The sequence below is a fragment of the Microtus pennsylvanicus genome, chromosome Y, assembly GCF_037038515.1.
Source record: "Microtus pennsylvanicus isolate mMicPen1 chromosome Y, mMicPen1.hap1, whole genome shotgun sequence".
In the NCBI taxonomy this organism is placed as follows: domain Eukaryota; kingdom Metazoa; phylum Chordata; class Mammalia; order Rodentia; family Cricetidae; genus Microtus; species Microtus pennsylvanicus.
Window position 1 is genome coordinate 15,806,889 of NC_134602.1, and position 20,871 is coordinate 15,827,759.

The following is a 20,871-nucleotide window of genomic DNA, read 5'->3' on the forward strand; positions in this document are numbered from 1 at the left end:
TATATTACCAATTAACCAAATTTGCTGCATCTTTGGTGTCCTAGAATTGCTTTAAATTGTTGCTGGGACAGTCTTTCAAACCTTCCTGTGCTGTTATGAGACCTTAAGGGGACAGCACTTATTTCAGAAATCAAAAGCAGTTGGGTTCAATCCTATGGTTAGCTGTTAGCTAGACACTGGAAGGATGGATTTGACTAAGAAAGGGAGACAGCATACATGGAGGCAGGTAACCTTTCCTTTGCAAAATGACCCATTTTGAGGCCTTACTTCAGGCTCTTCTCTTCTCCTAATCTTGGTTTTTTTATTAGTTTAGGAGAAGAATTAAAACTCCATTTACAGTATCTGTGAACCTGAATGAGTTAAGTATGTGTGACCAACTTGATGTCTGCCTGTCTGTCAACAGGGCCAGAGTTCAGGGGCATCTGATGCATAGCACAGGAATGTCAGCCATCAATCTCTGGTCCACCTAACTCTACAGCATTAGAGTTGTCATGGTTGCTCATCAGATCTTCCTCATATGATCTCCATCCACAGAGATGTCAGAAAAATCCTCCCCTGAGAGTGCCAGTTCTTTACAAATGAAAGATTATACAACAGAAGACACATGGGAGATTTATATGGGCAAGCTGTTGAAAGGATAAAGTGACAGAAGAAGTTTATTGATTAATTATGAAAGAATCTGCTTCAGCTGATAGGTTAGATCATAGGTAGGTGGAGTAAACAAAATAGAATGCCGGGAGGAAGAGGTAGTGAGCTCAGAGAAGCCATGCTCCCCTCTCCCCGGCAGATGCCATAGCTCTGCTCTCTGAGGCAGATGTCGATGCAGCCAGCCACCATGTCAGACATGCTGAATTTTTCCTGGTAAGTGCACCTCGTTATACTACACTGATTATTAGAAATGGGTTAAAATGCTGAATCTAATGGGCCAGCAGTGTTTAAAAGAATACAATTTTTGTGTATTTATTTCAGGCATAACCTTCATGTGGCCGTGGTGCTGGGGACACAGCCTCGCTGCTCAAATAACTACAGAATGGCTTGCAGCCTTGTGGACAACTGAATCCACTGAAAGCCTGAGAAAGCTTGGGAAAGAGTAAAGCATGTTTTCTTGGTAGCAGCGATTTCTCGGTCTGCTCTGCTTGCTAGAAGAAAGCAAGGGCTCTCATCTAAAACAGACTTGCTGACTCAGCTTCAGCTGCAAAACCCTGCAGCCCTTAAGAGGTCCTGCCACAAAACATTTAAATGGTGTTGATAAAAGCCAACTGAATGCTTGTATGTTTTCAGCAGTAGCAGGAAAAAAAACTGTGTTGTTTTAAAATGCCGGCTTTCTGGGCCATCCTGCCTGGGCAAACTCTGACTGTTTGAGGAAGGAGGGCCAGCTACAGAAAGAGGGCTTGAGTGTTGTCTGTTGCAGCCTCTTTGATGGCAAGGACCTTGAAACACTGTAGATTTGTGGCACTGAATGCGGCTTTGTTCGGTACCTCAGCCACAAGGTTGGAATGGCAGAAAGCTAAGGAATGGGCTACATCTGGCCAGCAAAGCCATGGCCTTAGTCCTACTGAGATTGCTTGGTAAATGAAAGACTCATGTGGTCAGAAAAACAGAGAGAGAAATAGAGTAAAGAGAGATTCAAAGACAAAGAAAATTTTTAAATGATTTACAGTGTGTTAAAAATATGTGCAGGCTAAAATTTGAAGTTCTTAAGGTTAAAAAAAGGAAGAGAGTTGTTGGGTGTGGTAGTACATACCTGTAAACCCAACACATGGGAGGCAGAGGGAGATTGACCTCTGTACCTTCAGGGTGAGGTAGCACACGCCTTTAATCCCAGTGCCTTGAAGGCAGAGACAAACAGATCTTTGTGAGTTCAATGTGTAGTAGCATACACCTTTAATCCCAATGCCTGAAAGGCAGAGAGAGGCAGATCTCTGAGACTTCAAGGACAGACAGGTATACAGAGATATTCCAGGTCAAAGATACAGCGAACCTGTCTCAAAAGGCAAAAAATAAAAAGGAAAAATAAATAAAATAGAGGTTAAATTGAAGCACACAAAGATGGAAAATTCACAGCGAATTTTGATATTGTATGCTATTATGCTCTTTTTGAATCATTTGAATTTTGAGGCAGTAGCAATAGCTGCTAAAAGATGTTTCTTTATAAAAGCTGCTGAAATAATCCAACATAGATATTTTGAAAATGCCTTGACTTTGAAATTTGGATCTAAGGACATGATGCTTTGGAAAGGAGTTTCTATTTTGTTTTCACAGAGGGTGATAGTCTGTGGATGCCTCTATCCTAATATGGTAGGATGGACCACGCCCTACTTAAAGGTTGCTGTGAACACCTTTAAAAAATTGCTTCAATCAACTGCCAACTGAGATAAATCAATAATGATGCCACCATTCAGCAGGAAGCATTTTGGAGAGAAGAAACTGCACCCACGTTCCCAAATATGGCTTATAAACGTTCTTTTACATTTAAAGTGGGTAGTGATATAGATATGAATATTTGCATTAGTATAGATTTTGCTTTACTGATAGAGATTTTAGGTCAATTTTGTTATATGTATATGCATTTTTGATCTTAATTAAGGTATTGTGATTGTGTAGTTCATTTAAAAATATAATGTATATAGGTTATTAATGGATAATCATTAATAATAGTCAAGTTTGTAGTCATGTTAGTTAGATTTTCTAGCTACATAGATATATATATATTTCAGTTAGATAGGCATTATTCATATCTCTCTAGACTACAAAATAGGCTATTTAATGTTTTAGTACCATAAGGTTTTTCATGACAGTGAGACACTCTACTCTTGGCAGCACATATCTACTTCAGGAAGAAGATGGGCATCAAAGAGGATCCTTATGGAGTTTGATAGCCATTTGGGGAAGAAACTGCTCTTGCCTGGATTGTTGCATAAACTGTACACAGAAAACAATCAGAGAGAGGACTACTGAACTTGCCTAAAGGTGAGATGATCTTTTCGTGTTCCTGATTCAGGAAAGGGTCAGCAAAACATTCTTCAAGACAAGCAGATAGTGACTGCCTTTGAAATTTCCTGCTTCATGGAAATGTCTGCTGGAAACTATGGGCCTGTAGGCTGAGGATGGAAACACCAATGGTACAGAGGTACTTTGGGTGACTGTCCAGGCAGCGAGATGTCTCTGTCATTTCTAGAGTTTGAAAATGGCTTACTTTTTGTTTGCTTAGGTAACACTGTATTATTCTGGAGTCTCTGATGGAGTTTATAGTTATAGTTTTCCATTGTTATGATAAAAAATAAAATAGATATAAATATTGTAACTGTAATTCTTGCTTGATAACTGTTTTGTTATATGTAATTTTGCTATGTTAAAGATTCCGTAGTTGTTTAAACAGAAATAGGAGTAATGATGGAGTATAGGTCATTGGTTAATTAAATAAAGAAACTGTTTGGCCTGCAAGGTTAGAACATAGGTGGGTGGAATAAACATAAGAGAATGCTGGGAGGAAAGGGAATTGAGCTTAGAGATGCCATGCACGTCTCCCCTGGGCAGAAATGGTAGCTCTGCACTCTGAGGCAGATGGCGATACAGCCAGCCACCAGGTCAAACATGCTAAATCTTTCCTTCTAAGCGCACCTCGTGCTGCAACATACATTATTAGACATGGGTTAAGAGGCTGAAAATAATGGGGCAGGCAGTGTTGAAATGAATAGTTTTGTGTTGTTGTTTCAGAGCATAACCTTACAAGGCGGCCCCTTGGGGATGCAGCCCTGCTGCTCAAATTTCTACAATCAAGGGGGAAATGGAAGAAGGGAAGAAAGAAGAGAGAGAGACAGGGAAGAATGGATGAATTCAATCATTGCTTGGAAAAATGAGTGAACCAATGAATGAGGAGACCTAGTAGGAAAAAATGTGCTGCAATCCCTCAGAGAGTCAGGTCAAATTAAGGATTGACAAAGTTTTCCACTAAGGAGGAGGCTTATTCCATTTTACCTTCTTTGTGCTCCAGGCCCACCCACAAGAGTGATGATGAGGACAGGGAGAAGAAGAGGAGAGGGTGTACCAGAATTCCCTCGTACAATTTCTCACCCAAATTGTAGCCAAATCACCTAACCTGGGACAGCTGATCTACATGCTGGACCCTAACTCCCAGTTTGACAACTCTAACATTTTAACCAAGTTTGTGAAGATGAAGGAACCAAAAATAGCCCAGTTACAGGATGGCAGGTTCCTTACAGGATGGGAGTCAGACATCAGTACCATACAGGTGTTTGGCGGTTTGATGGGTGTGTGGGGTCTTTCCCGGACACCACCTAGCATCATGGATTCCCTACTTTACTGATATTATGGAGTTGGGTGCATTCATCATATGTGTGCATGTCACACACTAGTGGGCATCATATGTACATGTTTATCCTGTGTGTGGGTGAGTGTGTTCATGAGTTTTATAGCCCAAGTACTACAGAACATGATCAATGAAAGGGAACACTGTTTTCAAGATATGGCAGGGCAATTATTTAAATGAACTGACAAGGGTTGGATGGCATGGATAAGACCTATGAGAGTTCAAGGCATACCGAATCCAGGCATGACAAAGTAGGTGGCAGACAGAATTCTGGCAAAACTAAGTAGGTAGCTTGATGTCCAACTTGCTGGAGAAGAGCAACTGAGCGGAGACACTTTTCACTAAGCAACATGCTCTAGTGGAGATCAAACATCTTTGACTTACAGCCAGTACGAATTAAACCATTCATCAAATGAAACCTAATTTTCTCTGATTTTGAGTATACATTTGTGTCCCTTCCTGATTAATCTACTCTTTATCCTCTTAAGTCCCAATACCTCACGCTGAGATCGGTCACATCTTTCCATTTGACATGGTTTTCCCTCAAGCTTCATACCGCCCTGAGATCATAGAACTTTTTGTCCCCTCTCCACTGCTTCCTTGACAGCCATCTTGTCCTTTACCACACCATGCATCCCCAGTCCTGTACTCTCCAAGGGGAAAAGACCATAAATCCTGCTTTGTTTTGAGGCATGTATTTCTGTGATGCCCCATCCACCAAACACAATCCATCATTGACCAAATAACACAACATGTTAAAAAATTTTTATTCTTTGAGAAAGAATAATCCATTGGAAAAGATACCAGGATTCATAGAAGACCGGAGGTATCTCTGAAAAAACACATTCCCAAAGAGAGAATTAAGTCTGCCCCTCAAAATTTGAGAATTTCACTTTAACAGATCTTCACCAAATCATAGACATAGATATGGAAATCATTATCAAACTTGATGAAATACACAGAAGGTTTGTTGGGAACTTGGCAAATAATTTTACCTATCTCTTGGGTTCCATCTTTTTTGTTGTACTGCACTCTTTTGCCCTCCAAGGAATCCCTGCCTAATTCCAAATTCACCTCTACTGGAGGACATTCAGGCGTGATGTGGAGGTTGCCTTCAATGGAATCATCATGATGGTGGTAAAGGTACAGGACCGGATCATTCTCGTTGACAATGTAGAAACAGGTCGTTATGGTCTGCACCTCATCTGGGACCACGCCACTCCACTCTTCCTTAGAGCCTGGCATGATGTGGAGGTTGCCTTCCAGGTAGTCATCCAGGAGGTGGTAAATGTACAAGACTGGATCTTTCTTGTAGGTAATATAAAACCAGGTCTTCATGATTGGCACCTCTTCTAGGACCATCCTGTTCCAGTCATTCTTAGAGCCATTTGTGTCCATGAATGTATGTTTCACTGCTCTGCCAACTATGGTGTTTGAGAGATGAGTGTCTGTCACCTGAGGAAATGGCACATTATTAGGCAGGATCTTCAGGTTTAAAATTCTTTCATCACTATGAAGCTCCAAGCGATAGACACAATCAATCCCATCATATTTCAACAAATAGAGAGAGGGATATGTTGGCAGTTGATCTAGAATGAAGGCTTTCCAATGGGTGACTGGTTCATTGGCTTCCTTCAAGCCATGAGAAATTCTGCGGCCAACAATATTCTCCAGGGCCTCAAAAGGCTTACTAAGTTTTTGCTTCTGGAGCGATGGCCCATTCTTCTTCTGGAGATGTGGCATGCAACTCATACTAAGAGGCATCTTCTTCATGGCGGGAGACTTTCTGAGATAGGCCACAGCACTCCTGTTCCACTGTCTCTTGGCTCTGTTTCTGTGCTTGGTCTTCATAGCTGCCAATCTCTGCATAGGAAGAACTCTTCAGTTTAAATCAGACACAAAGTGGTTTCCTCCACCATAAGTGCCTGCAAGGATAAGAAGGTGAGCATGTGATGTCAAGGCTGTTTTTAGGAATAACTTTGGAGCAGGTGAAAAAGGCAGGGCTGAATAGATTTGGATACCTAAATGGAATATGTTCTTAAGAAATTAATAGGAAAATTATCAAACTCTTGTCTACAACTCAGTATATGTGTATCAGAGACATATTCCTGCTGCAAAATGCAATTGACCTCTACTGAGAAACCTACTTCCTGACTTACTATATCAATGAGACACGAAGCTATGCCTATACCTAAAGTGAGAAAGAAATATCTGAACAGATGGCAAACAATTCAAAGAGCACCCACTCCGCTCCTTACCACTCAAGCTACTGGTTAGTTGGCTGATCTATAACCACCTGCTCAAGGTCATGGCACTCCAGTCAACCGGCTCTCTCTATTGTGTCTCCTGATCCAGATCCAGGTTGATTACATAAAGATATTCTGTATCTTCATTAGAGAAGTGAGTACTGTGAGTCAAACTGCCAAAAGAAAGAAACATTAATCTGTGCAACAGCACCTATTAGAAATAATTATCTTTTAAAACACATATGGACAAAGAGGATTTTTGCCATTAAGTGGACTGAGGAATTGGACATTTTTAGCAAAGATAGAGTGGGGAGAATACCTGACATTAACCGTCCCCCAGCTATCAAATATAGGAGCTGTTAACGACATAAATTTTGGACCCAGAGCAGATTTGAAAGAAACCTTTCTTTGACTACAGAGGTCCTAGTTGCTTCCTAAACATATTTACCAAAAGAAAATATCTTGGCTCTCTAGATTCCAACTTCTGGAAATTCGGTTGAACAGTTGTGGAGCCCAAGAGCTGAACTGACCTCCTCAGCCACCGTGAACATAGTAAGCCCACCTTCACAGAAGACTAGTGCTTCATGTGTAACAGAGTTGCCACCCCCAACCAAAGCTTTGTGACATCATCAAGGCTCTACTTATGTCATAAAACTCCTCCTAGCCAGGTTTCTTCCCTACTAACCCCCAGAAATATCCAGCATACAAGTCCTAAAATGCTGCTCATACAGCCCCATGAACCCAAAATAAAAACTCCACTCTTCTTCCCAATTACTTGAGTCATATTTTCCAAGTAACTCAACCCCTTTATGTGTTTTTTTTTTCTGTAAAATGATTTTTGGTCCGAGTCAACAACTCACATGAATGTTTTTTTTCCTAGCTCCAATGTCCTCATTGGTTATTTTCTATTGATTTTTCCATTACTTCGTAATAATAATTATCAAACTTTCCACTTCTCTTCCTCCTCCCACATTCTTCTTGCTCCGCAAATAAACCTCTCCACTCAAACACCAGTCCAAATAGAGGGCAGGGTACTTTGAGCTGTGGGAAGTCCAAGCCCACCCTTCATCCATCCAGATTTAGCAAGGTATGCATCCACAAAAAATATGATCACAAAAAGCCAGTGTATGATATGCAGACAATTGCAAGTGCCATTATCTTTGGCTTCTCCGTCTGCCCCAATTGTCAGCCACATTCAGAGCTTCCAGATTGATCCCATGTTCTTTCATTCCCAGGTCACTGGATTAGTTGAAATCCCCTTAGTTCAGGCACAGTGTCTCATAGTGTGGACCAAGCCCTTATATTCCTGACATCCTTGCTCTTTTTCTCCATCCATCTGCTCTTCCACTGGAGCTTGGAAGCTTCATCTAGGTTTCTGATTTTGACCCTGACTTGATCTCCATCATTTGCCAAACAAAAGTTCCATGGTGGTTTTCAAGATAGTCAGTCATCAGTCTGACTATGGGACAAGGCACACATAGTTCTTAGGGACATGTCACAGTGCGGTCAACTTCTCCTCCATGCTTAAGGACCTAGAGAGAGTCACCCTATGGCCTTCTGAGAACCACTCGAGAGATATCGAACTTGACATCCCCAGAATGGCCCCATAAATTGAGATATCATCAGTGTATGTGCATTAACTTGTGTGTGTTTGTGTGTGTGTGTATTTAAATCACAATAACAAATGGATTGTAATATTGAAGTTTCTTCTCATCTTGAGAAGAATATTTGCTACAGAAACACTCTCACAGTCATAGTGAGAGTGTAAACTGTCTAAGAAAGGAGAAATAACTGGAGGAATCCCCCAGGAGTTAGGCTCAGTGTCCCAGGAATTACGCCCAAGGAAAGTCAATGAACTCAGTGATGGAAGATAAAACCCAGCCTAAATAAAACCCTAAATCATTTAGGTGGAACATGAGATACTCTTACAACAGTTACAAGAGGTCTAAAATGCCCGGACTGGAACATAAGGGGAACACAATGACGTGGAGCTGAGAGTGCATGGCAAAACTGATTGGATCTGGCAAAAATTACGTAAGCATACCAAGGAAACCACCAGTGGGACAAAACCCTAAGAAATCTGTATGACAACATATCATGTTGAACATAATGAGATTTATAGAAAAAGGAAAGATCTTAATTATGTCACTGTCACACAGGTGATGATGAACCAGTTCCATCGTAGAGTGACTCCCTGCTGTGTTAAAGATAACCTGTCAATTCTGTCTAGTCAGTTACAAGGAAATTTGCATTAAGTGCACAGATTAACTATCAGCATCATTTACTGCAGAATCAAAGGCAAGGCAAAGAAATCATAGACATGTTGTTGAATGCTGATGATGTTATTGGGAGTTTTGATGGGTTTTTTTCTTAAAGGGAAATCATCGGTGACTCTCATGCATGAAGCAGATCCTTTCTCTGTGATGTTACCTGAATAGCCACTGAGATACCAGCCCATTGAGTTGTGGTCTCTCTCTCTTTTAAAAAGCAACTTCTACCTTCAGCTTGATCTCTTGCTTGAGCTTCCCTTCCGGGTACTAGGCTCCTTTTCTGATCCTGCAGAGGGCTTTTGTCAGGGATTGTGATCTCTAAGTTTTTCCCCTTTCAAGAACTTATCATTCTATTAATCACAATTCTAAACTGCTGTGGGAGTTTGTTTGTGACATATGCCTTCACATGTGATACAAGCGACCTGTGTGTATAGGGTCTTCTCTCTGTTCATGTGGGGAAGGCATGGCAGCAGGAGTAGATGGCTGCTCATTCTCTGTAAGGAAATCTATAAACAGTGGGCACCAAGTACAAGGATGTCCTGAAATATTAAGTCTTGTCCTTTCAAGGCCCCAAAGCCTCCAGCTAGGTTCAGGGTCACGACAATCTCCAAAACCCACCGAGCATGAAGTATTCAGAACCAGAAGCCTGTGTGTGCCATATCACATAAATTCATCGTGAGTACACCAATCTGTTTTTTTTTTAATCCTAAATTATTTTGTCCCATCAGAACGATCTATATTACCAATTAACCAAATTTGCTGCATCTTTGGTGTCCTAGAATTGCTTTAAATTGTTGCTGGGATAGTCTTACAAAACTTCCTGTGCTGTTATGAGACCTTAAGGGGACAGCACTTATTTCAGAAATCAAAGGCAGTTGGGTTCAATCCTATGGTTAGCTGTTAGCTAGACACTGGAAGGATGGATTTGACTAAGAAAGGGAGACAGCATACATGGAGGCAGGTAACCTTTCCTTTGCAAAATGACCCATTTTGAGGCCTTACTTCAGGCTCTTCTCTTCTCCTAATCTTGGTTTTTTTATTAGTTTAGGAGAAGAATTAGAACTCCATTTACAGTATCTGTGAACCCGAATGAGTTAAGTATGTGTGACCAACTTGATGTCTGCCTGTCTGTCAACAGGGACAGAGTTCAGGGGCATCTGATGCATAGCACAGGGATGTCAGCCATCAATCTCTGGTCCACCTAACTCTACAGCATTAGAGTTGTCATGGTTGCTCATCTGATCTTCCTCATATGATCTCCATCCACAGAGATGTCAGAAAAATCCTCCCCTGAGAGTGCAAGTTCTTTACAAATGAAAGATTATACAACAGAAGACACATGGGAGATTTATATGGGCAAGCTGTTGAAAGGATAAAGTGACAGAAGAAGTTTATTGATTAATTAAAAAAAGAATCCGCTTCAGCTGATAGGTTAGAACATAGATAGGTGGAGTAAACAAAATGAATGCCGGGAGGAAGAGGTAGTGAGCTCAGAGAAGCCATGCTCCCCTCTCCCCGGCAGATGCCATAGCTCTGCTCTCTGAGGCAGATGTCGATGCAGCCAGCCACCATGTCAGACATGCTGAATTTTTCCTGGTAAGTGCACCTCGTTACACTACACTGATTATTAGAAATGTGTTAAAAAGCTGAATCTAATGGGCCAGCAGTGTTTAAAAGAATACAGATTTTGTGTATTTATTTCAGGCATAACCTTCATGCGGCCGTGGTGCTGGGGACACAGCCTCGCTGCTCAAATAACTACAGAATGGCTTGCAGCCTTGTGGACAACTGAATCCACTGAAAGCCTGAGAAAGCTTGGGAAAGAGTAAAGCATGTTTTCTTGGTAGCAGCGATTTCTCGGTCTGCTCTGCTTGCTAGAAGAAAGCAAGGGCTCTCATCTAAAAGAGGCTTGCTGACTCAGCTTCAGCTGCAAAACCCTGCAGCCCTTAAGAGGTCCTGCCACAAAACATTTAAATGGTGTTGATAAAAGCCAACTGAATGCTTGTATGTTTTCAGCAGTAGCAGGAAAAAAAAAACTGTGTTGTTTTAAAATGCTGGCTTTCTGGGCCATCCTGCCTGGGCAAATTCTGACTGTTTGAGGAAGGAGGGCCAGCTACAGAAAGAGGGCTTGAGTGTTGTCTGTTGCAGCCTCTTTGATGGCAAGGACCTTGAAACACTGTAGACTTGTGGCACTGAATGCGGCTCTGTTCGGTACCTCAGCCACAAGGTTGGAATGGCAGAAAGCTAAGGAATGGGCTACATCTGGCCAGCAAAGCCACGGCTTTAGTCCTACTGAGATTGCTTGGTAAATGAAAGACTCATGTGGTCAGAAAAACAGAGAGAGAAATAGAGTAAAGAGAGATTCGAGACAAAGAAAATTTTTAAATGATTTACAGTGTGTTAAAAATATGTGCAGGCTAAAATTTGAAGTTCTTAAAGTTAAAAAACGGAAGAGAGTTGTTGGGTGTGGTAGTGCACACCTGTAAACCCAACACATGGGAGGCAGAGGGAGATTGACCTCTGTACCTTCAAGGTGAGGTAGCACATGCCTTTAATCCCAGTGCCTTGAAGGCAGAGACAAACAGATCTTTGTGAGTTCAATGTGTAGTAGCATACACCTTTAATCCCAATGCCTGAAAGGCAGAGAGAGGCAGATCTCTGAGACTTCAAGGACAGACAGGTATACAGAGTTATTCCAGGTCAAAGATACAGAGAACCTGTCTCAAAAGGCAAAAAATAAAAAGGAAAAATAAACAAAATAGAGGTTAAATTGAAGCGCACAAAGATGGAAATTTCACAGCGAAGTTTGATATTGTATGCTATTATGCTCTTTTTGAATCATTTGAATTTTGAGGCAGTAGCAATAGCTGCTAAAAGATGTTTCTTTATAAAAGCTGCTGAAATAATCCAACATAGATATTTTGAAAATGCCTTGACTTTGAAATTTGGATCTAAGGACATGATGCTTTGGAAAGGAGTTTCTATTTTGTTTTCACAGAGGGTGATAGTCTGTGGATGCCTCTATCCTAATATGGTAGGATGGACCACGCCCTACTTAAAGGTTGCTGTGAACACCTTTAAAATATTGCTTCGCTCAACTGCCAACTGAGATAAATCAATAATGATGCCACCATTCAGCAGGAAGCATTTTGGAGAGAAAAAACTGCACCCACGTTCCCAAATATGGCTTATAAACATTCTTTTACATTTAAAGTGGGATGTGATATAGATATGAATATTTGCATTAGTATAGATTTTGCTTTACTGATAGAGATTTTAGGTCAATTTTGTTATATGTATATGCATTTTTGATCTTAATTAAGGTATTGTGATTGTGTAGTTCATTTAAAGATATAATGTATATAGGTTGTTAATGGATAATCATTAATAATAGTCAAGTTTGTAGTCATGTTAGTTAGATTTTCTAGCTACATAGATATATATATTCAGTTAGATAGGCATTATTCATATCTCTCTAGACTAAAAAATAGGCTACTTAATGTTTTAGTACCTTAGGGTTTTTCATGACAGTGAGACACTCTACTCTTGGCAGCACATATCTACTTCAGGAAGAAGATGGGCATCAAAGAGGATCCTCATGGAGTTTGATAGCCATTTGGGGAAGAAACTGCTCTTGCCTGGATTGTTGCATAAACTGTACACAGAAAACAGTCAGAGAGAGGACTACTGAACCTGCCTAAAAGTGAGATGATCTTTTTGTGTTCCTGATTCAGGAAAGGGTCAGCAGAACATTCTTCAAGACAAGCAGATAGTGACTGCCTTTGAAATTTCCTGCTTCATGGAAATGTCTGCTGGAAACTATGGGCCTGTAGGCTGAGGATGGAAACACCAACGGTACAGAGGAACTTTGGGTGACTGTCCAGGCAGCGAGATGTCTCTGTCATTTCTAGAGTTTGAAAATGGCTTACTTTTTGTTTGCTTAGGTAATACTGTATTATTCTGGAGTCTCTGATGGAGTTGAAGAATAGATAGATAGTTATAGTTTTCCATTGTTATGATAAAAGATAAAATAGAAGTAAATATTGTAACTGTAATACTTGCTCGATAACTGTTTTGTTATATGTAATTTTGCTATGTTAAAGTTAAAGATTCCGTTCTTGTTTAAACAGAAATAGGAGTAATGATGGAGTATAGGTCATTGGTTAATTAAATAAAGAAACTGTTTGGCCTGAAAGGTTAGAACATAGGTGGGTGGAATAAACATAAGAGAATTTTGGGAGGAATAGGAATTGAGCTTAGAGATGCCATGCACCTCTCCCATGGGCAGAAATGGTAGCTCTGCACTCTGAGGCAGATGGCGATACAGCCAGCCACCAAGTCAGACATTCTAAATCTTTCCTTCTAAGTGCACCTCGTGCTGCAACATACATTATTAGACATGGGTTAAGAGGCTGAAAATAATGGGGCAGGCAGTGTTGAAATGAATAGTTTTGTGTTGTTATTTCGGAGCATAACCTTACAAGGCGGCCCCATGGGGATGCAGCCCTGCTGCTCAAATTTCTACAATCAAGGGGGAAATGGAAGAAGGGAAGAAAGAAGAGAGAGGCAGGGAAGAATGGATGAATTCAATCATTCATTGGAAAAATGAGTGAAGCAATGAATGAGGAGTCCTAGTAGGAAAAAATGTGCTGCATTCCCTCAGAGAGTCAGGTCAAATTAAGGATTGACAAGGTTTTCCACTAAGGAGGAGGCTTATTCCATTTTACCTTCTTTGTGCTCCAGGCCCACCCAAAAGAGTGATGATGAGGACAGGGAGAAGAAGAGGAGAGTGTGTACCAGAATTCCCTGGTATATTTTCTCACCCAAATTGTAGCCAAATCACCTGACCTGGGACAGCTGATCTACATGCTGGACCCTAACTCCCAGTTTGACAACTCTAACATTTTAACCAAGTTTGTGAAGATGAAGGAACCAAAAATAGCCCAGTTACAGGATGGCAGGTTCCTTACAGGATGGGAGTCAGACATCAGTACCATACTGGTATTTGGCGGTTTGATGGGTTTGCCAGACTCCACCTAGCATCATGGATTCCCTACTTTACTGATATTATGGAGTTCGGTGCATTCATCATATGTGTGCATGTCACACACTAGTGGGCATCATATGTACATGTTTATCCTGTGTGTGGGTGAGTGTGTTCATGAGTTTTATAGCCCAAGTACTACAGAACATGATCAATGAAAGGGAACACTGTTTTCCAGATATGGCAGGGCAATTATTTAAATGAACTGACAAGGGTTGGATGGCATGGATAAGACCTATGAGAGTTCAAGGCATACCGAATCCAGGCATGACAAAGTAGGTGGCAGACAGAATTCTGGCAAAACTAAGTAGGTAGCTTGATGTCCAAGTTACTGGAGAAGAGCAACTGAGCGGAGACACTTTTCACTAAGCAACATGCTCTAGTGGAGATCAAACATCTTTGACTTACAGCCAGTACGAATTAAACCTTTCATCAAATGAAACCTAATTTTCTCTGATTTTGAGTAGACATTTGTGTCCCTTCCTGATTAATCTACTCTTTATCCTCTTAAGTCCAAATACCTCACGCTGATATCGGTCACATCTTTCCATTTGACATGGTTTTCCCTCAAGCTTCATACCGCCCCGAGATCATACAACTTTTTGTCCCCTCTCCACTGCTTCCTTGACAGCCATCTTGTCTTTTACCACACCTTGCTTCCCCAGTCTTTTACTCTCCAAGGGAAAAGACCATAAATCCTGCTTTGTTTTGAGGCATGTATTTCTGTGATGCCCCATCCACCAAACACAATCCATCATTGACCAAATAACACAACATGTTAACAAATTTTTATTCTTTGAGAAAGAATAATCCATTGGAAAAGATACCAGGATTCATAGAAGACCTGAGGTATCTCTGAAAAAACACATTCCCACAGAGAGAATTAAGTCTGCCCCTCAAAATTTGAGAATTTCAATTTAACAGATCTTCACCAAATCATAGACATAGATATGGAAGTCATTATCAAACTTGATGAAATACACAGAAGGTTTGTTGGGAACTTGGCAAATAATTTTACCTATCTCTTGGGTTCCATCTTTTTTGTTGTACTGCACTCTTTTGCCCTCCAAGGAATCCCTGCCTAATTCCAAAGTCACCTCTACTGGAGGACATTCAGGCGTGATGTGGAGGTTGCCTTCAATGGAATCATCATGATGGTGGTAAAGGTACAGGACCGGATCATTCTCGTTGACAATGTAGAAACAGATCGTTATGGTCTGCACCTCATCTGGGACCACGCCACTCCACTCTTCCTTAGAGCCTGGCAGATGTGGAGGTTGCCTTCCAGGTAGTCATCCAGGAGGTGGTAAATGTACAAGACCGGATCTTTCTTGTAGGTAATATAAAACCAGGTCTTCATGATTGGTACCTCTTCTAGGACCATCCTGTTCCAGTCATTCTTAGAGCCATTTGTGCCCATGAATGTATGTTTCATTGCTCTGCCAACTATGGTGTTTGAGAGATGAGTGTCTGTCACCTGAGGAAATGGCACATTATTAGGCAGGATCTTCAGGTTTAAAATCCTTTCATCACTATGAAGCTCCAAGCCATAGACACAATCAATCCCATCATATTTCAACAAATAGAGAGAGGGATATGTTGGCAGTTGATCTAGAATGATGGCTTTCCAATGGGTGACTGGTTCATTGGCTTCCTTCCAGCCATGAGAAATTCTGCGGCCAACAATATTCTCCAGGGCCTCAAAAGGCTTACTAAGTTTTGCTTCTGGAGCGATGGCCCATTCTTCTTCTGGAGATGTGGCATGCCACTCATACTAAGAGGCATCTTCATCAAGGCGGGAGACTTTCTGAGATAGGCCACAGCACTCCTGTTCCACTGTCTCTTGGCTCTGTTTCTGTGCTTGGGCTTCATAGCTGCCAATCTCTGCATAGGAAGAACTCTTCAGTTTAAATCAGACACAAAGTGGTTTCCTCCACCATAAGTGCCTGCAAGGATAAGAAGGTGAGGATGTGAGGTCAAGGCTCTTTTTAGGAATAACTTTGGAGCAGGTGAAAAAGGCAGGGCTGAATAGATTTGGATACCTAAATGGAATATGTTCTTAAGAAATTAATAGGAAAAGTATCAAATTCTTGTCTACAGCTCAGTATATGTGTATCAGAGACATATTCCTGCTGCAAAATGCAATTGACCTCTACTGAGAAACCTACTTCCTGACTTACTATATCAATGAGAGACAAAGCTATGCCTATACCTAAAGTGAGAAAGAAATATCTGAACAGATGGCAAAGAATTCAAAGAACAGCCACTCCTCTCCTTACCACTCAAGCTACTGGTTAGTTGGCTGATCTATAACCACCTGCCCAGGTCATGGCAGTCCAGTCCACTGGCTCTCTCTATTGTGTCTCCTGATCCAGATCCAGGTTGATTACATAAAGATATTCTGTATCTTCATTAGAGAAGTGAGTACTGTGAGTCAAACTGCCAAAAGAAAGAAACATTAATCTGTGCAACAGCACCTATTAGAAATAATTATCTTTTAAAACACATATGGACAAAGAGGATCTTTGCCATTTAAGTGGACTGAGGTATTGGACATTTTTAGCAAAGACAGAGTGGGGAGAAGACCTGACATTAACCGTCCCCCAGCTATCAAATATAGGAGCTGTTAACGACATAAATTTTGGACCCAGAGCAGATTTGAAAGAAACCTTTCTTTGACTACAGAGGTCCTAGTTGCTTCCTAAACATATTTACCAAAAGAAAATATCTTGGCTCTCTAGATTCCAACTTCTGGAAATTCGGTTGAACAGTTGTGGAGCCCAAGAGCTGAACTGACCTCCTCAGCCACCGTGAAGATAGTAAGCCCACCTTCACAGAAGACTAGTGCTTCATGTGGAACAGAGTTGCCATGCCCAACCAAAGCTTTGTGACATCATCAAGGCTCTACTTATGTCATAAAACTCCTCCTAGCCAGGTTTCTTCCCTACTAACCCCCAGAAATATCCAGCATACAGGTCCTAAAATGCTGCTCATACACCCCATGAAGACCCAAAATAAAAACCCCAATCTTCTTCCCAATTACTTGAGTCATATTTTCCAAGTAACTCAACCTTTTTATGTGTTTTTTTTTTCTGTAAAATAATTTTTGGTCTGAGTCAACAACTCAATGTATTTTTTTTTCCTAACTCCAATGTCCTCATTGGTTATTTTCTATTGATTTTTCCATTAGTTCATAATAATAATTATCAAACTTTCCACTTCTCTTCCTCCTCCCACATTCTTCCTGCTCCGCAAATAAACCTCTCCACTCAAACACCAGTCCAAATAGAGGGCAGGGTACTTTGAGCTGTGGGAAGTCCAAGCCCACCCTTCATCCATCCAGATTTAGCAAGGTATGCATCCACAAAAAATATGATCACAAAAAGCCAGTGTATGATATGCAGACAATTGCAAGTGCCATTATCTTTGGCTTCTCCGTCTGCCCCAATTGTCAGCCACATTCAGAGCTTCCAGTTTGATCCCATGTTCTTTCATTCCCAGGTCACTGGATTAGTTGAAATCCCCTTAGTTCAGGCACAGTGTCTCATAGTGTGGACCAAGCCCTTATATTCCTGACATCCTTGCTCTTTTTCTCCATCCATCTGCTCTTCCACTGGAGCTTGGAAGCTCCATCTAGTTTTCTGATTTTGACCCTGACTTGATCTCCATCATTTGCCAAACAAAAGTTCCATGGTGGTTTTCAAGACAGTCAGTCATCAGTCTGACTATGGGACAAGGCACACATAGTTCCTAGGGACATTTCACAGTGCGGTCAACTTCTCCTCCCTGCTTAAGTACCTAGAGAGGGTCACCCTATGGCCTTCTGAGAACCACTCGAGAGATATCGATCTTGACATCCCCAGAATGGCCCCATAAATTGAGATATCATCAGTGTATGTGCACTAACTTGTGTGTGTTTGTGTGTGTGTATTTAAATCACAATAACAAATGGATTGTAATATTGAAGTTTCTTCTCATCTTGAGAAGAATATTTGCTACAGAAACACTCTCACAGTAATAGTGAGAGTGTAAACTATCTAAGAAAGGAGAAATAACTGGAGGAATCCCCCAGGAGTTAGGCTCAGTGTCCCAGGAATTACGCCCAAGGAAAGTCAATGAACTCAGTGATGGAAGATAAAACCCAGCCTAAATAAAACCCTAAATCCTTTAGGTGGAACATGAGATACTCTTACAACAGTTACAAGAGGTCTAAAATGCCTGGACTGGAACATAAGGGGAACACAATGACGTGGAGCTGAGAGTGCATGGCAAAACTGATTGGATCTGGCAAAAATTATGTAAGCATACCAAGGAAACCACCAGTGGGACAAAACCCTAAGAAATCTGTATGACAACATATCATGTTGAACATAATGAGATTTATAGACAAAGGAAAGATCTTAATTATGTCACTGTCACACAGGTGATGATGAACCAGTTCCATCGTAGAGTGACTCCCTGCTGTGTTTAAGATAACCTGTCAATTCTGTCTAGTCAGTTACAAGGAAATTTGCATTAAGTGCACAGATTAACTATCAGCATCATTTACTGCACCATCAAAGGCAAGGCAAAGAAATCATAGACATGTTGTTGAATGCTGATGATGTTATTGGGAGTTTTGATGGGTTTTTTTCTTAAAGGGAAATCATCGGTGACTCTCATGCATGAAGCAGATCCTTTCTCTGTGATGTTTCCTGAATAGTCACTGAGATACCAGCCCATTGAGTTGTGGTCTCTCTCTCTTTTAAAAAGCAACTTCTACCTTCAGCTTGATCTCTTGCTTGAGCTTCCCTTCCGGGTACTAGGCTCCTTTTCTGATCCTGCAGAGGGCTTTTGTCAGGGATTGTGATCTCTAAGTTTTTCCCCTTTCAAGAACTAATCATTCTATTAATCACAATTCTAAACTGCTGTGGGAGTTTGTTTGTGACATATGCCTTCACATGTGATACAAGCGACCTGTGTGTATAGGGTCTTCTCTCTGTTCATGTGGGGAAGGCATGGCAGCAGGAGTAGATGGCTGCTCATTCTCTGTAAGGAAATCAGTAAACAGTGGGGACCAAGTACAAGGATGTCCTGAAATATTAAGTCTTGTCCTTTCAAGGCCCCAAAGCCTCCAGCTAGGTTCAGGGTCACGACAATCTCCAAAACCCACTGAGCATGAAGTATTCAGAACCAGAAGCCTGTGTGTGCCATATCACGTAAATTCATCGTGAGTACACCAATCTGTTTTTTTTTTTAATGCTACATTATTTTTTCCCATCAGAACGATCTATATTACCAATTAACCAAATTTGCTGCATCTTTGGTGTCCTAGAATTGCTTTAAATTGTTGCTGGGACAGTCTTACAAACCTTCCTGTGCTGTTATGAGACCTTAAGGGGACAGCACTTATTTCAGAAATCAAAGGCAGTTGGGTTCAATCCTATGGTTAGCTGTTAGCTAGACACTGGAAGGATGGATTTGACTAAGAAAGGGAGACAGCATACATGGAGGCAGGTAACCTTTCCTTTGCAAAATGACCCATTTTGAGGCCTTACTTCAGGCTCTTCTCTTCTCCTAATCTTGGTTTTTTATTAGTTTAGGAGAAGAATTAAAACTCCATTTACAGTATCTGTGAACCTGAATGAGTTAAGTATGTGTGACCAACTTGATGTCTGCCTGTCTGTCAACAGGGCCAGAGTTCAGGGGCATCTGATGCATAGCACAGGAATGTCAGCCATCAATCTCTGGTCCACCTAACTCTACAGCATTAGAGTTGTCATGGTTGCTCATCTGATCTTCCTCATATGATCTCCATCCACAGAGATGTCAGAAAAAACCTCCCCTGAGAGTGCAAGTTCTTTACAAATGAAAGATTATACAACAGAAGACACATGGGAGATTTATATGGGCAAGCTGTTGAAAGGATAAAGTGACAGAAGAAGTTTATTGATTAATTAAAGAAAGAATCCGCTTCAGCTGATAGGTTAGAACATAGGTAGGTGTAGTAAACAAAATAGAATGCCGGGAGGAAGAGGTAGTGAGCTCAGAGAAGCCATGCTCCCCTCTCCCCGGCAGATGCCATAGCTCTGCTCTCTGAGGCAGATGTCGATGCAGCCAGCCACCATGTCAGACATGCTGAATTTTTCCTGGTAAGTGCACCTCGTTATACTACACTGATTATTAGAAATGGGTTAAAATACTGAATCTAATGGGCCAGCATTGTTTAAAAGAATACAGTTTTTGTGTATTTATTTCAGGCATAACCTTCATGCGGCCATGGTGCTGGGGACACAGCCTCGCTTCTCAAATAACTACAGAATGGCTTGCAGCCTTGTGGACAACTGAATCCACTGAAAGCCTGAGAAAGCTTGGGAAAGAGTAAAGCATGTTTTCTTGGTAGCAGCGATTTCTTGGTCTGCTCTGCTTGCTAGAAGAAAGCAAGGGCTCTCATCTAAAAGAGACTTGCTGACTCAGCTTCAGCTGCAAAACCCTGCAGCCCTTAAGAGTTCCTGCCACACAACATTTAAATGGTGTTGATAAAAGCCAACTGAATGCTTGTATGTTTTCAGCAGTAGCAGGAAAAAAAACTGTGTTGTTTTTAAATGCCGGCTTTCTGGGCCATCCTGCCTGGGCAAACTCTGACTGTTTGAGGAAGGACGGCCAGCTACAGAAAGAGGGCTTGAGTGTTGTCTGTTGCAGCCATATGATGGCAAGGACCTTGAAACACTGTAGACTTGTGGCACTGAATGCGGCTCTGTTCGGTACCTCAGCCACAAGGTTGGAATGGCAGAAAGCTAAGGAATGGGCTACATCTGGCCAGCAAAGCCACAGCTTTACTCCTACTGAGATTGCTTGGTAAATGAAAGACTCATGTGGTCAGAAAAACAGAGAGAGAAATAGAGTAAAGAGAGATTCAAAGACAAAGAAAATTTTTAAATGATTTACAGTGTGTTAAAAATATGTGCAGGCTGAAATTTGAAGTTCTTAAAGCTAAAAAAA